At 41.5% G+C, this 15,224-nt stretch overlaps 1 pseudogene; it reads left to right on the top strand.

Annotated features, from left to right (window-relative positions):
• The first annotated feature begins 7,318 nt into the window (after positions 1 to 7,318).
• Positions 7,319 to 14,382, top strand: LOC142644226 (endo-1,4-beta-xylanase 5-like; annotated as a pseudogene).
• The last annotated feature ends 842 nt before the right edge of the window (positions 14,383 to 15,224 follow it).

Genomic DNA, 15,224 nt, shown 5'->3' with positions numbered 1-15,224 from the left:
AGAAGGCGAGAAATTAAGGTCTTATATAGCCCGCTTTAACAAGGAATCCCTCTCGATAGACGAGGCAGATGACAAGACACTTGTGGCAGCATTCACAAACGGATTACAGGAGGGTAAGTTCTTATTTTCCCTATGTAAGAATGACCCAAAGACTATGTCCGATGTCTATTACAGGGCGACGAAGTATATGAACGCGGAGGATGCCTTGCTGGCCAGAGACGACTATAAACCAAAGAAAAGGGAAAGACAGGAAGATATAAAACCAGATAACGTACGAAAAGTGGCTAGAACCAGAGATCGACGAGAAGACCAGAGACCCAAACCACCTTCAGGGAGGTTTACAAGTTTCACCCCCCTCGCAACCCCAGTTGACCAAGTGCTTATGCAAATCAAAGATGAAGGAAGTTTGACATTCCCGGGCAAGTTGAAGGGAGATCCAAACAAGAGGCCAAGAGATCGATATTGCCGTTTTCATCGTGACCACGGCCATGATACGACGGACTATTATGACTTGAAACAACAGATCGAAGCCCTTATAAGGCAGGGAAGATTACAAAGGTTCGTGAGAAAGGAAAGAACTGATTAACCCCAATAACAGAATCCTAGACGGGAAAACGAACGTCCCAGACCACTGGTAGCAGACATACGGATGATAATGGGGGGAAGCGCTTCAGCAGGATCGTCCAAAAAGGCCAGGAAGACCTATTTACGGATAGTACAAAGTGTCCAGTCGACGGGCCCTTCACTAGAAAGAATACGACGGAACGACTCCAGTATCGAGTTTTTTGAAGAAGAGGCCCGACGCCTTCACCACCCCCATGACGACGCGCTTGTGGTTAGTATACAGGTAGGAGACTTTAATGTCCACCGAGTTCTAGTAGACAACGGGAGCTCAACAGACATCCTTTACTATCCTGCGTTCCAGCAGATGGGGATTGCAAAGGAGCGCTTGATCCCGGCATGCGCGCCCCTCGTAGGCTTTGGGGGAACCCGGGTCCATCCTTTAGGATCCGTCACATTGGCGATGACGGTAGGAGACTACCCACAACAGATAACTAAAAATGTCTCCTTTCTAGTGGTTGATTGCTCCTCAGCATACAACGCCATACTCGGACGTCCTACTCTCAACGCATGGAAGGCCATCACTTCAACCTACCATCTGATGATCAAGTTTCCCACTGAACATGGAGTTGGAGAACTACGGTGAAATCAGGTGACTGCACGAGAATGTTACGTGGCCATGATGGAGATGGATGACCATGTATAGACAATGAGCATCAAAGAACAGAGAACAGTGGCAGAACCCGTGGAGACATTGGAAGAAGTACAACTAGATGATTTAAGGCCCGATCGAACCACCAGAATAGGAACCTCGGTCGACCAAACGGTTCGACATGCCCTCCTACTGTTCCTCAAAGAAAACCAAGACGTGTTTGCATGGAGCCATGATGACATGCCGGGAATAGATCCGGCAGTCATAGTTCATAAATTGAACGTATCACCTTCCTTCCCCCCGGTTCGACAAAAGAAGCGCGTGTTTGCCCCTGAGCGGGATCGAGCCGCAGCAGAGGAAGTGCAGAAGCTACGAGAGGCCAACTTCATACGAGAGGTGTACTACCCAGACTGGCTGGTAAATGTGGTAATGGTCAAAAAGTCAAATGGGAAGTGGAGAATGTGCGTTGACTTCACGGATCTAAATAAAGCGTGCCCTAAAGACAGTTACCCGCTTCCACGCATTGATGCCTTAGTGGACTCCACCGCAAGACATGAGTTGTTGAGCTTCATGGATGCCTTCTCGGGGTATAACCAGATTAAGCTGGAGGAGACAGATCAAGAGAAGACATCATTTGTGACGAGTCAAGGGCTTTTTTGCTACAAGGTGATGCCATTCGGGCTCAAGAATGCAGGAGCCACATACCAACGATTAATGAACAAGATGTTCGAGCACCAGATTGGTCGGAACGTCCAAGTCTACGTAGATGACATGTTGGTGAAGAGCGTAAAGGTGTCGGATCATCTGAGGGACCTCCACGAGACCTTCGACACTCTTCGAATGTACAAAATGAAGCTGAATCCAAGCAAATGTGTATTCGGAGTGACTGCTGGAAAGTTCCTAGGATTCATGGTGTCCCAGCGTGGCATTGAGGTCAACCCCGAGAAAGCGAAAGCCATTATGGAGCTATCCCCTCCAAGGACGGTGAAGGAAGTACAAAGCTTGACAGGGAAGATAGCAGCCCTAAACAGGTTCGTATCGAGAGCAACAGACAAGTGTCTCCCTTTCTTCAGAACACTAAGAAAATCTTTCGAGTGGACGGACGAATGCCAAAGGGCATTTGAGGAGTTAAAAGCATATCTCTCTGCCCTGCCATTGCTTAGTCCGTCCGTACCGGGGGAGGAATTGTTCTTGTACCTTGCCGTCTCCTCAGTAGCGGTAAGTGCGGCTCTCATTAGAGAAGAAGGGAAGATACAAAAGCCTGTGTACTTTGTTAGCCGGGCACTAAGAGGCGCAGAGGAGAGATACCCACGGATGGAGAAACTCGCCTTTGCTCTTGTAACTGCAGCTCGAAAGCTGAAACCCTATTTTCAAGCACATACCATAATAGTCCTGACGGATCAGCCCTTGCGGAGGGCAATGAACAATCCCGAAACGGCCGGACGGATGGCTTTATGGGCTGTCGAGCTGAGTGAGTACGATATCTAATACCAGCCACGAACAGCTGTGAAGGGACAAATATTGGCAGACTTCATCGCGGAATTCACTACACCTGAGGAGCAGGGGGTAGAAGAGACATCCACATGGAGAATTCACATAGACGGATCCTCCAATAAACACGCGAGAGGAGTCGGAGTAGTACTCCATACCCCGGAAGGAGATAAAATTGAATGCATGATCCGTCTGGAGTTTCCTACTACGAATAATGAAGCGGAATATGAGGCCCTGATGGCAGGGTTAGAGCTTGCAATAGCGGCTGGGGCCAGGAAGGCAGTGGTCTACTCTGACTCCCAAATCGTAGCTAGCCAAGTTAATGGGAGCTATGATTATAGGAGTGAGCGAATGAGAAGATACCTCGGAGAAGTGAAAGGTCGAATAAATGACCTCCAATTCACGATAACCCAAATCCCGAGAGAAGAGAATCAAGAGGCTGACCGACTCGCAAAGGCTGCTTCGGCCGAACCCATGATCGTCCCAGAGCAGGTATTGTCCTTCATCCAACATTCATCACTGCTTGATAACATTCGAGTGCAGGAATTAAGCACTGAAGTCGATTGGACGGTTCCAATTGTGGCGTACCTCAAGGACGGCAAGCTGCCGGACAGGAAGGAAGACGCAAGGAAATTGAAGGTCAGGGCTGCCCGATTCGTACTGATAAAAGACGTTCTCTACAAAAGAGGATTCTCCCGACCATATCTGAGATGCCTTGGCCATGACGAAGCAGACTACGTGATGAGGGAAGTTCATGAAGGAATTTGTGGAAACCACTCCGGATCAAGGTCTCTGGTCCACAAGCTACTCCGAGCAGGGTACTATTGGCCGACAATGCAGAAGGATGCCCACATGTACGTTAGAGCCTGTGATAAGTGTCAACGGTTCGGCAATCTTATAAGACGACCAACAGAGGAACTCACACCCATGACGGCTCCATGGCCGTTCGCACAATGGGGGTCAGACATTATGGGTCTATTTCCAATAGCGGCAAGACAGCTGAAGTTCTTGGTAGTTGGTATCGACTACTTCACCAAGTGGGTGGAAGCAGAAGCTCTTGCTACTATCACGGAGAAAAATATTCGCAACTTTGTATGGAGAAATATTATTTGCCGATATGGGATCCCAAGAGTGCTCGTGTCAGACAACGGGAAGCAATTCGACAACGATGCGTTCCGAGACTTTTGTTCGCAGTTGGGAATCAAGAATCACTACTCGTCGCCCGCTCATCCACAGGCCAACGGATAAGTTGAAGTCACGAACCGGTCCTTATTAAAGATCATCAAGACCCGGCTCGAGGGGGCAAAGGGCATATGGCCGGACGAACTACCAAGTGTCCTATGGGCGTACAGAACGACGGCAAGAACGCCAACGGGAGAGACACCGTTTCAATTGGCGTTTGGTGCTAAAGCCCTCATATCGGCAGAAGTGGGGTTGACGAGCTACCGCGTGGAAAGCTATGACGAGAGCAAGAATGTTGAAGCATTACGTCTAGAGCTTGACCTTGTAGATGAAGTCAGGGCAACAGCGGCTCAAAGACTGGCGCGGTACCAAGACATGATGGCAAAACATTACAACTCTAAGGTTCGGCACCGGGACTTCAAGGTTGGAGATCTAGTGTTACGAAAAGTGCTTGGCGCTACGAAAGATGCATCCCTGGGAAAGCTGGGTCCCAATTGGGAAGGCCCGTACAGAATCATCTCATGGCGCAGGAAAGGAACGTACTACTTGGAGACATTAGACGGAAAGAAATTGGGCCATCCCTGGAACACGGAGCACCTGAAGAAGTACTACCAATAGTGTAGCAGTCACAATACCTACTGCCTTACTTTTCAGTTTAATTTTAGACAGTTAAAGCTTTTACTTTTTAGAGCTCAGTTTTTCTTTCCCATTGACAATTTGGTTTGTTGAACTTATGAGAGGAACTTTTGAAATGCATACTGATGAAAATCTACAAGTCCAAAAGTGGACGGATCATTCCAAAACGATGAAATCTACAAGTCCACAAAGTGGACGGATCACCCAAAGGGTGAAAAACCTACGAGTCCACAAAGTGGACGGATCACCCAAAGGGTGAAAAACCTACAAGTCCACAAATTGGACGGATCACCCAAAGGGGGAAAAACCTACAAGTCCACAAAGTGGACGGATCACCCAAAGGGGAAAAACCTACGAGTCCACAAAGTGGACGGATCACCCAAAGGGTGAAAAACCTACAAGTCCACAAAGTGGACGGATCACCCAAAGGGGAAAAACCTACGAGTCCACAAAGTGGAGGGATCACCCAAAGGGTGAAAAACCTACGAGTCCACAAAGTGGACGGATCACCCAAAGGGTGAAAAATCTACGAGTCCACAAAGTGGACGGATCACCCAAAGGGTGAAAAACCTACGAGTCCACAAAGTGGACGGATCACCCAAAGGGTGAACAACCTACAAATCCACAAAGTGGACGGATCATCCCATGGATGAAAGTCTACATGGTGGACGGATCATCTGAAGGATGAAAAGTTTTACAACTCCATAAAGTGGACGGACTATACAAAAAGACTGACTACATGGTGGACGGGTTATCTGAATATACGACGGATAATAAGCAAGCAACAGGCAATAAAAGATTTGATAAGTCAAGTTTAATAATTACAAATGACGGTTCAAACAAATTTCTCTTAACAGCGATGAATTTTTTACAAAAAGGAAAGTATTCTATTCATTCTTTGGAGATGAGTTCCCGACCAATGGACCGTCGTCTGGCTGAGTAGGAGGAAGAACTTCACCTTCGTCGGCTGGAGCAGTGACGGCAAACACTTCGTCTGTACTTTCTGAATGGACGGATTGTGCGAGTGTTTGCCCTTGAGCATCAATGTTAATATGAGATACGTCCAAGTCAGGATACGACGACTTAACCTGACGGATAGCGTCATCGAATCCGTCCGCAAAGGAGTTCCCAAGCTCCGTCAGAAGATGCTCAGAATCACGGTATTCCTGGACGGCTATCTCCTTTGCGTTGTCAAGCTTGGACACTGTCTCCGTCAGCTGCTTCTCCTTGTCCTTCAAAAGTTCGCGTAGATGCCCATTCTCTTTCTCCACTTCACCTCTAACTTGCTCCGAGCACTTGAGCTTTCTGTCCATATTGATCTTATAGGTCTTCAGCTCGTGTAGCTCATCCTCCATCGTCTTGTTTTTCTGTCTCAGACGGTCCATGGATGTCTCGTGATTAAGGCGATGGCCAAAAAGCCCCTTCATCATCACCATGGCCTGGAAACGAAACACAATGTCATGATAATGACGGGTGTAAAGAAACTTAGCAACAGTACTAGACGGATTCAAAATTACCTGTGCAAGGGTGAAAAGGCCTGTTTCACCCATCGCCTCCGTCGAATGGTTGCCAAGGTCAGCGTAGTCGTCAGCTGTCAGCATAGACGACATCTTCTCGAGGGCATAGTTGGAATCTTCCCAGAAGAGAACGGGTGATTTCTCCCCTGAAGGTGCTGGACCCTTCATTAAGCCTTTGCCTTTTCCATGTTTGACGGGCGTTTTCTCAGCTTGCAAGGCCACGACGGGCTTAAGGGTGGTCTTTTGTTTCTTTTGAGGACGGTCCGTCTTTTCATGTTGAGTTCGTTTTGACGGTACCGGCGGGACCGCCCCCTTTGTTTGACCCCCCTCCTGCTTTTTCTTCGCTGCCTGTTGTTTAATGAGGGCTCTCCTTTTGGCGGCATCCATTTCTGCAAATCAAAGACGGTTGAGAAAGCAACGGTAAGGAAAAAGACGGACATATTTTCAACAAACTTACGTTTTCGAATTCTGTTATCGTATCGACGGGCAGCAGATGAAGGTTCGGGTCCGTCACAATACCAATTCAGAGTATCAAGGGTGACGAGTTGAGCCCAAGTCCTTTCCTGCAGTTTCGTCTTGTTAAAAATTCTCTCCAAAAAACTCCACTGCTCCAAGTTAACCTGAGGACAGTCCCGAGCTGCAATAAAGGACGGTTAGACCTTTAAAAAAAAAAAAAAAAAAAAACTTCAAAGACTGGACGGAAGCAAAAGGGATACACATACCCGACGGAGGCATTATGCCCCATGTTGTGTCGACGGGCATGTTAGTTACATCTCCTGGACGACACATCCATTCGTCCCCTTCCAAAAAGAAGTAACGACTCTTCCAGTCTCTGTTCGAGTCTGGAGTGTCACTGACGAGCCTCAATAAGGGACTTCTAGCTGCAAAGCTATACATCCCCTTGGACTTGACAATCTCTGTTGGACAGTAACAATGGAAAAATTCTTCCACCGTCAACCTTCGGGAACCTTCAGACATTGCCCCATACAAAACCTCAACTCCAATGAACACTCTCCAGGCATTTGGTGAGATTTGGGTGACGGACAGACCAAGGTATTGAAGAAGTCGACGGTGAAGAGAACTTAATGGAAATCTGAGCCCCGCCTTTAAAGCTTGCTCGTAGATCCCAACACCGTCTACCCCCTTGTAGTAGCATTTCTCGGATTTTTCGAGAAGACGTAGACGGATGTTGTCTGGTATTTGGTACTTGGTCCTAAGTGTGTTGAGTTGAGATTCAGTCATGGACGACCTAAAATCATTTACCGTCCAGAGAGGCAGCATGACGAACTCCCTAAGGCCATCTGGGCCAATTACTGACTGGACGGGGGGATCCACACCGTCCAAGCTACTACTGGACGACTCTGAGCTCTCCGTCTCTAGACCACCATCAAGGGAAGAAGAGGTACTTGACGGATTCTTCTCTTCACTTGAAGTGTCAGGATCTCTTGGACCTGACGGAAACTTTTCATCGTAGCCCGCCCCCTCGCGGACAAACGACTGGTTACTTGACGCACTAGACATTACCTACATTTATGACGGTATGACCTAAGACACCGACGGATCTAAAGAAAGCACATATATTTGAAACAATAAAATTAAAGGGAAGACGGAGAAAGGTTTGGAATACATACCGGATCGAGATTGTTTCTGACGAGGAACGATGGACGGATCTGCTGAACAACAGGAAGACACAATAGATGTGACGGTTGCGCTCTGCTCGCTAATTTTTTGATAAGAAGAGAAAATGAAGGGAGAAAAATCTGGCTTTTTATAGAACAAAGGGCACGGAATACGAAGCGACGCCTCGTTATGGGGAAATAGCCAATCCACGAGGGCCACATACTCTTCGTCAGAAATGCAGGCCACGTGTCATCCGTTGTGGAATACCAAGGCCGTCCCCACTTAATACATTGCTTTCAGTCATTCCATGGATCCGTCCGGTTATAAGGACGGATCCAAGGACTAAAGGGGGCAACTGAAGGGGATAAAAATAGTAAATGGACGGAGATAATGAGGACGGATCGACACCGTAAGTGACTCGGCTATGACGGTTAAGTATTGCTGAATATCCGTCTTGTATAAATTAATTGTGGATTCCACGTGGCATGTTGTTTGATATATTTCAGATGAGCTTTTGCTTTATCCCTACGCAAACGTGCATACTTGGACTTCTTACGACACACGTTTGGGAAGACTCCTATATGGAAAGGAACTTGAGAAGGAAGTTGTATCCAAAAAGAAAGGTAATTCCACTCAATATAAATACCCCAGAAACCCTAGATACGAAGGTACGCACACTATTCTTAACTCTGGCACTCTAGGGTTAAAGAAACAAGATTCTAACTTGACATTCGGAGGGTTTTTGGCCGGCACCACACCGGTGCTCTCTTTTAGGTCGTTTATTTTCTTTTTGCAGGTGTTGCTTTCGTTTGAGGAGCGCTTGCAACTCACTGGTGATATTTTCGGCATCATCACTATTAAATTGATATATGATGAATATTATATGCAGAAATAAATATTGAACAACATTTTAAAATATTTAATAAATATGAATATTCCCATGTATCATGTCCTAATTTTTCAAAAAATTGTTATGCCATAGTTTCATACCCCTATCCATACCCATTGCATGTCGGTGTCTGTACTTTCTAATTTCTTATAAAAGAATGTTCCAACATATGAACCTATATGGAATGGGCGCATTTCGCGCTAGCTCTATGAACACCTTAATATAAAGTAGCACCGAAGATGAATCACTGGACAAGATGGAAATTTGCAAACTTACTGACTTACTTTGCATGTAACTGGTGTAAGTATGTGATAATACAGAGTTTTTGGCTTTCTGGTCTGACACTGTTTTTTATCACATCCTACCTACATTTCCTTGTTTCTTTGTCGGTATGTGATAACACTTGTATTTCTTTCACCAGGATTTGGATTGTTATTTCTTTCTGTGTTATAAATTGAGCAAAAGGTTGTTTCTGTCGTGAAGAGATGAAGTTTTTCACAAAAACTTGCATCTTATGGCTCTCATGCATTTTACTGTTTTCAGGTCTCTCTCTCACTTATCATTGAAAACATACTATACGGTTTCTTTCTAAAAATGGTCTATTATGGGAAAATCGTTTTAGTTTAAAGAAAAAATCTCATAAATGTTGTGAAAATAAACATTAAGGTGCACCTACATCAACAGGCGGCGACTGAGAAAGTTCTACTATAAATTAAAGAGACTACTCCAATAGGACCAATACACAATAGCAATCTCACAAGACTCAAATCCCAGATATACTCTTGGCTCTCACTCACCAAGAATAGAGTATCCTATGATTCCTATTGTATTTGCAATTAGTCTTTGTAGCACCACTCTTTCTCACACTACAATTCTTACGCAAATAACCAAGCCATATATATAATATACAAGATTAGGAGTGGATGCTGACGGAGCCAGACTTCTTAGTTGAGGGGGCAGAAGTTTAAACCAAAAAAAAAATTATTATAAAATCCAAATAAGTACCTATTTAGTATTTTTAACAAATAAAACTACCATTTCTTATATATTATATTTTAATCATCTATGAAAAGGGAATTAGACTCCTTTAAATCTAAAAAATCATCAATGATGGTCATAGAAGGAATAATTATTATTACAAAGTATACATGAATATAAGCACTTTGCATAATGCATTAAGTATAAATTTTTTACTTTTCTAAAGGTATAAATTCATTACTTATCAATTTATAATTAATCAGTTTGCAATTTATGAATTTATATATTATCAATTTATTAGCTAGTTATAGCACTATGAGTCACTAAATGTGGGTAAGTGTCACAATTTTATTTAGTTAAGTTTGTGTGACATTTTATGCAATTGTTCTGTCTTTGTTTTTGTTTAATCATTCAGCCACACTTGCCCATTGCCCCACACACCAACTGTTACCCCACTACCAATAGTGTTATCCAATCAACTACTTTTGCCAACTTTCTACGGTCCTACTATTGACACCACACAATTTTACAACATATCTTAATAGAAAAATATAGTCACACATAAAAGACAGTCTCTTAGACTAAGAGATACAAAAGTCAAAACACATAAATGAGTATGTAAAAAGATTCCAAGAGATAGACAAAACACATAAATGCATATGGAGTAAGAGAGAAAAATCAAATGACTCACTGGCAAGAGAGTCAGGCATTGCAAATCGGAAAGAAAGAAGAAAGAAATACTCGCAATGATATTGGAGATTTGATTAGCAACGGTGAATGAGCGAAGTGTAAATGTGTTGCTGCTGACGATGGCGATGAGGCATCAGCCTGCAGATTCTCTCCGACTCTCCCTTCAACTGGTATTTGGGGTTTTTTTTTCTTCTTCTTGTGAATTATGGGATAAGTTTTTTTTTTTTTTTTTTTTGAGAATCAATTAAGTCTAAAAATGGGCTTACTTACTATTTTGTTAAAATTTTTAATATTGTTTAGACTGAAATTGATTTTATTTAAGCTCATTTATGGTGTTGTTTGGGCCATTTTTGGGTTTAGAGTGCAAGAGTTTGGGGCTGATCTGTGTTATTGTTTGAGCATTTTTTTGGTTTAAAGGGTCAAGATTTTGGAGGGGCCAGATTTAATTTTTCTTGAGCCAAACTTTTAAATCAAGCTCATTATAAGATATATATATATATATATATATATATATATATATATATATATATATATATATATATATATTTTTTTTTTTTTTTTTGTTTTTCAAAATATCAGGGGGACCATTCCCCCCCTCCCCCCCCCCCCAACAATGTCAAACTGTAGCTCCGTCCTAAGATGCGTGTCCTTTCTATTCGAAATAGATGTCCACCGACTATCAAAGTCAAGCCACAATTTCAACAATAAATGTCGACTAATTGGTTATCGATAAATGGCGGCTAACATTTTCATTTCAACTAATTAATGCAGGGATGAACGTCATTACTTTCTCCTACGATTACTCCCCAATAACAAAGGCAAGAAAGAAAATAGAGTTAAGAGGCATGAATTTTGTGTCTTGGGATAGAGTTTATTTTATTTTTCATTTTATGTAAGTGAAAATAGAGTTAAGAGGCATGAATTTTGTGTATTGGGATAGAGTTTATTTTATTTTTCATTTTATGTAAGTGAAAATAGAGTTAAGAGGCATGAATTTTGTGCACGCATTTGCTAGTATGATAAAGCATCTGGTCGAATCCATATTCAATTAGACAATGCATTTCATTCTTCATGACCCCTTTTGCCAAAGTCTTGATAAAGTAGTGCTTGATAGAGCCTCAGAGAGCTCAATATGGAGGAGGGATAATAGTCAATCCAGAATTTAATCATAGCTTAGAGGGATGGACCGTGTCCGGACAAGGAGAAATTGAAGAACGAATTTCAAAGGCAGGCAACAGCTTCATTGTGGTACACAGTAAAACACACCCATTAGACAGTTTGTCCCAGAAGGTTCAACTTGAGAAAGGAAAGCTCTATAGTTTTTCAGGCTGTTGAAAAAATTATACATTTTACTAGAGGTCATATAGACACATACCTTTGATGGAATAAATCACCAAATTCCCGGATCTTGTCATTTGCTTGCTTTACCAACTCCCCATGATCTTCTTTGTGGAACACCTCCAAGTCGTAGGAGGGGCTACTAGAGTCTCTCCTAATTTCCACGCTCCAAATTCTAGGAAACAATTGATGGTGTCCAAGAGAGATGGCTTATTTTGAGAGAGCACTCAAAACTATACGCTCACTGTGTCTATCATCTTTTTTTAACTGATGTAGGAGTATTTTAAATACTAGTAGAGATTCACTTACTATTAAATATATGTGATCTCTAAAAAATTTCATCTGTTAAATTTAAATTACTCTACTACTGATATTGATAACTCATATCAATATCTATTAAGTTTAAATTGCCCCACTACTAATATTGATAACTTATATCAATATTAGTTAGTTTAAATTTAAACTTACTTATTAGATAACTCATGTGAACGATCCATGGGCCATGATTTATGGGTTGGGTCAAAACCAGCCCAATTTCTAACACAGGCAATAATATTTTCATTGTGTGAAGAAATAAAAGACAAGAGTAACATAGATTCTATCTATTTTTGCCTCTTCAAATTGTAGAAATTTTATAGTGAGTGGAATGAATTAGATAAATGTTATGCTTCACATTTAATTTCTATGAAACTAAGTATGTACATGATACCATCTCATTTTTCAGCTTGGAATCAAATCAGTGAAGGAAGAGAGACAACTAATGACCTGGTACTAGGTGGTATGGTCATTGCTGAGCATGGATGCTGGTCTCTGCTAAAAGGTGGCATAGTTGCAAATTTCTCAACCCCTGTAGAGATTCTTTTCGTGGTGAATTATTTCTTGTACTTTTCGTTTTTCTTTAAATTTGATTTTACTAATCTTTTAAAAAAAAAACTGAATGTATACTCATGCTTCAATTTCATCAATGTAGAGCAAGAACACAAAAGTGGATATATGGATGGATAATGTATCATTACAGCCCTTCAATAAGGAGGAGTGGAAATCCCACCAAGACATAAGCATCAACAAGGTAATTATAGGTTCATTCTCCATTCCTCACATCAGGTACAAATATGCTTCAACTTCCCTTCCTCTTCAACACAATTGACCAAACATTTAGCAAGTCCATCATGAGGAGGCTCACCCTCCATACATCTATAAATTTTTTTTTTAAAGAGAATTTAAAACACATGAGCAATCTCAATAATACTATAAAACTCCACCATCATGTTTAAAATTATGGTTTAAATTGAATACTGCAGGTACGTAAGAGCAAAGTGAGGTTCAAGTTACTCATGCAAATAAAACTGCAATGCAAGGTGCTATAGTCTCTATCAAGCAATTGAAATCGGACTTCCCTTTTGGGTGTGGTATGAACTACCATATCCTAGAAAGCACTGATTATCAAAACTGATTTGCATCGAGATTCAAATTTACCACTTTCACCAATGAGATGAAGTGGTATAGCACTGAGATAATACAAGGCCAAGAGAGCTATACTGTCCCAGATGCCATTTCAAAATTTTCCAAACAAAATGGCATTTCAATTAGAGGACACAACATATTGTGGGACAATCTCATTTATCAGCCTAATTGGGTCAAATCCCTTTCTTCTGATGATTTACGTAAAGCTGTAGAAAAAAGAATCAATTCAGTGATATCAAGATACAGAGGGCAGCTAATTGCTTGGGATGTAGTTAATGAGAATCTTCATTTTAGATTTTTTGAGGATAAACTCGGTGAAAATGCTTCTTCAGAATTCTATTCCAAGGCTTACCAACTTGACCCAAACACAAATATGTTCATGAATGAGTTTAATACCATAAATGGGGGGGGGGGGGGGGGGGATGAGAAAGCAAAGCCAGCCAACTACAAGAAAAAACTCGAAGAGATTCTGCAATATCCAGGGAATGAGAAGATATTGCTAGCCATTGGCCTGCAAGGAAATTTTGGTTCGGGCCAGCCAAACCTAGCTTACATGAGATCTTCTTTGGACATTCTAGGTGCCACAGGACTGCCCATATGGCTTACTGAAGTGAGTGTCGGTCTAGCCAAAGACACTGATCAGGTATTCTGCTCTAGGAAGAAAAAATATTAGACTTACGCAAAAATGTCTTGGTTCACCTGAGTAAAAATTGGATTAAAATTACAACTACAAAAATGTGTCAACAAATTAATTTGGTTTCAAACCAACAAATTTTATTCTTAGTACTATTTAAGTAAGATTTTAGTTCAATGCTGACACTGGTTTCTGGACAGGCCCAGCACTTGGAGGATATACTAAGAGAGGGTTGTTCTCATCCTGTAGTCAAAGGGATTATCATGTTTGCAGGCCCAGCAGCAGCTAATTTCATGGAAATGCCCCTTGCAGATATAAACTTCAACAACACTTCAGCTGGAGATGTTGTGGATAAGCTCCTTCGTGAGTAGAGACATTCTCAAGCTCTAAAATTAACAGCAGATGACAAAGGATCCGTAGATGCTTTACTATTTCATGGAGACTGCAATGTAACTGTACAACACACACAGGCCAAATCTTCCACCAGTTTAGCTTTTAGGGTGACTAAAGATACTCCACAAGCAACCATCAACGTTCGAATACATACCTGAGTTATAACTATTTTTAAGTTTTGCGAGGTTTAGGAGAGGTGATTGGTAGGTAGGCAATCTTACCCCCATTTGTCTCTCCAATAGAAGAAATAAACAATAAAATTTCTTTAATTATACAGCAAGTGTTTCTAAGTATGTATTAACATGGATTGGAATTGTCCTCAATGCAGCTGCAAATCCTCAATCATTAGTAAGTATTCAAATATCTATACTATATAAATCAAAGCTAATATAAGGTGTTGTTCATCCACACACGATGAGAGCACACTATCATATCAAAGCATACATGCACACGCACATGCACGTGCAATGGCACACAGCACGCAAACAAAGAAATGACATTGTGAGATTCTGGATGTTCATCATGGGAAACCCTCTCTCTAAAGAAATCCCCTTAAATTTCTGGTACAATACCAAGCCCATTTGACCACCCAAACAAGCAAAGGATATTCATGAATTTAAGATACCTATAGGTAAAGTAGTAGTGGTTTCTATAGAATTATCAACAATGTCAATAATAGAGTTGTGAACTTGTGGGTCACTCGGAGTTTTTCAATTTGTATAGTCACCAAAAAAAAATTGGTTTTACTGCAACCAAACATAATATATCAAGAACATCTGAAAAAAAAAACAACTTTATCTCCCAAAATTGATTTGTAAGTACATTCTTAGTCGAGTGGAATTCAGCTTACAACATCCTGTCATGCGCATTTTATCAAACACCTTATATACGCGGACACAAAGTCCTAGCAAATGATAAGTGGCTGCAATTTAAGACTTAATTGAACTCCATGAAGAAACAAAATCTAAATTCAAGATGATTTTACACACTAAAAGTTTTACCGCTGAAACCAGATTGAAGTTGCAGTGCTACACTCAATTGTCACTTAACGCTCTGTTTGTTTTAATGAAAAACCTTGTCTAAAGATAGTATTTCATATTTTCTAGTATTTGGTAGCATAAAAAAATATGAGTAAAGGGAAAATTATCTTTGATCAACATAAAAAGTATAGTTTATTTT

This window comes from Castanea sativa, chromosome 7 (genome assembly GCF_040712315.1).
Source record: "Castanea sativa cultivar Marrone di Chiusa Pesio chromosome 7, ASM4071231v1".
Taxonomy (NCBI): Eukaryota; Viridiplantae; Streptophyta; class Magnoliopsida; order Fagales; family Fagaceae; genus Castanea; species Castanea sativa.
This window is presented reverse-complemented; position numbering and strand designations above follow the sequence as displayed.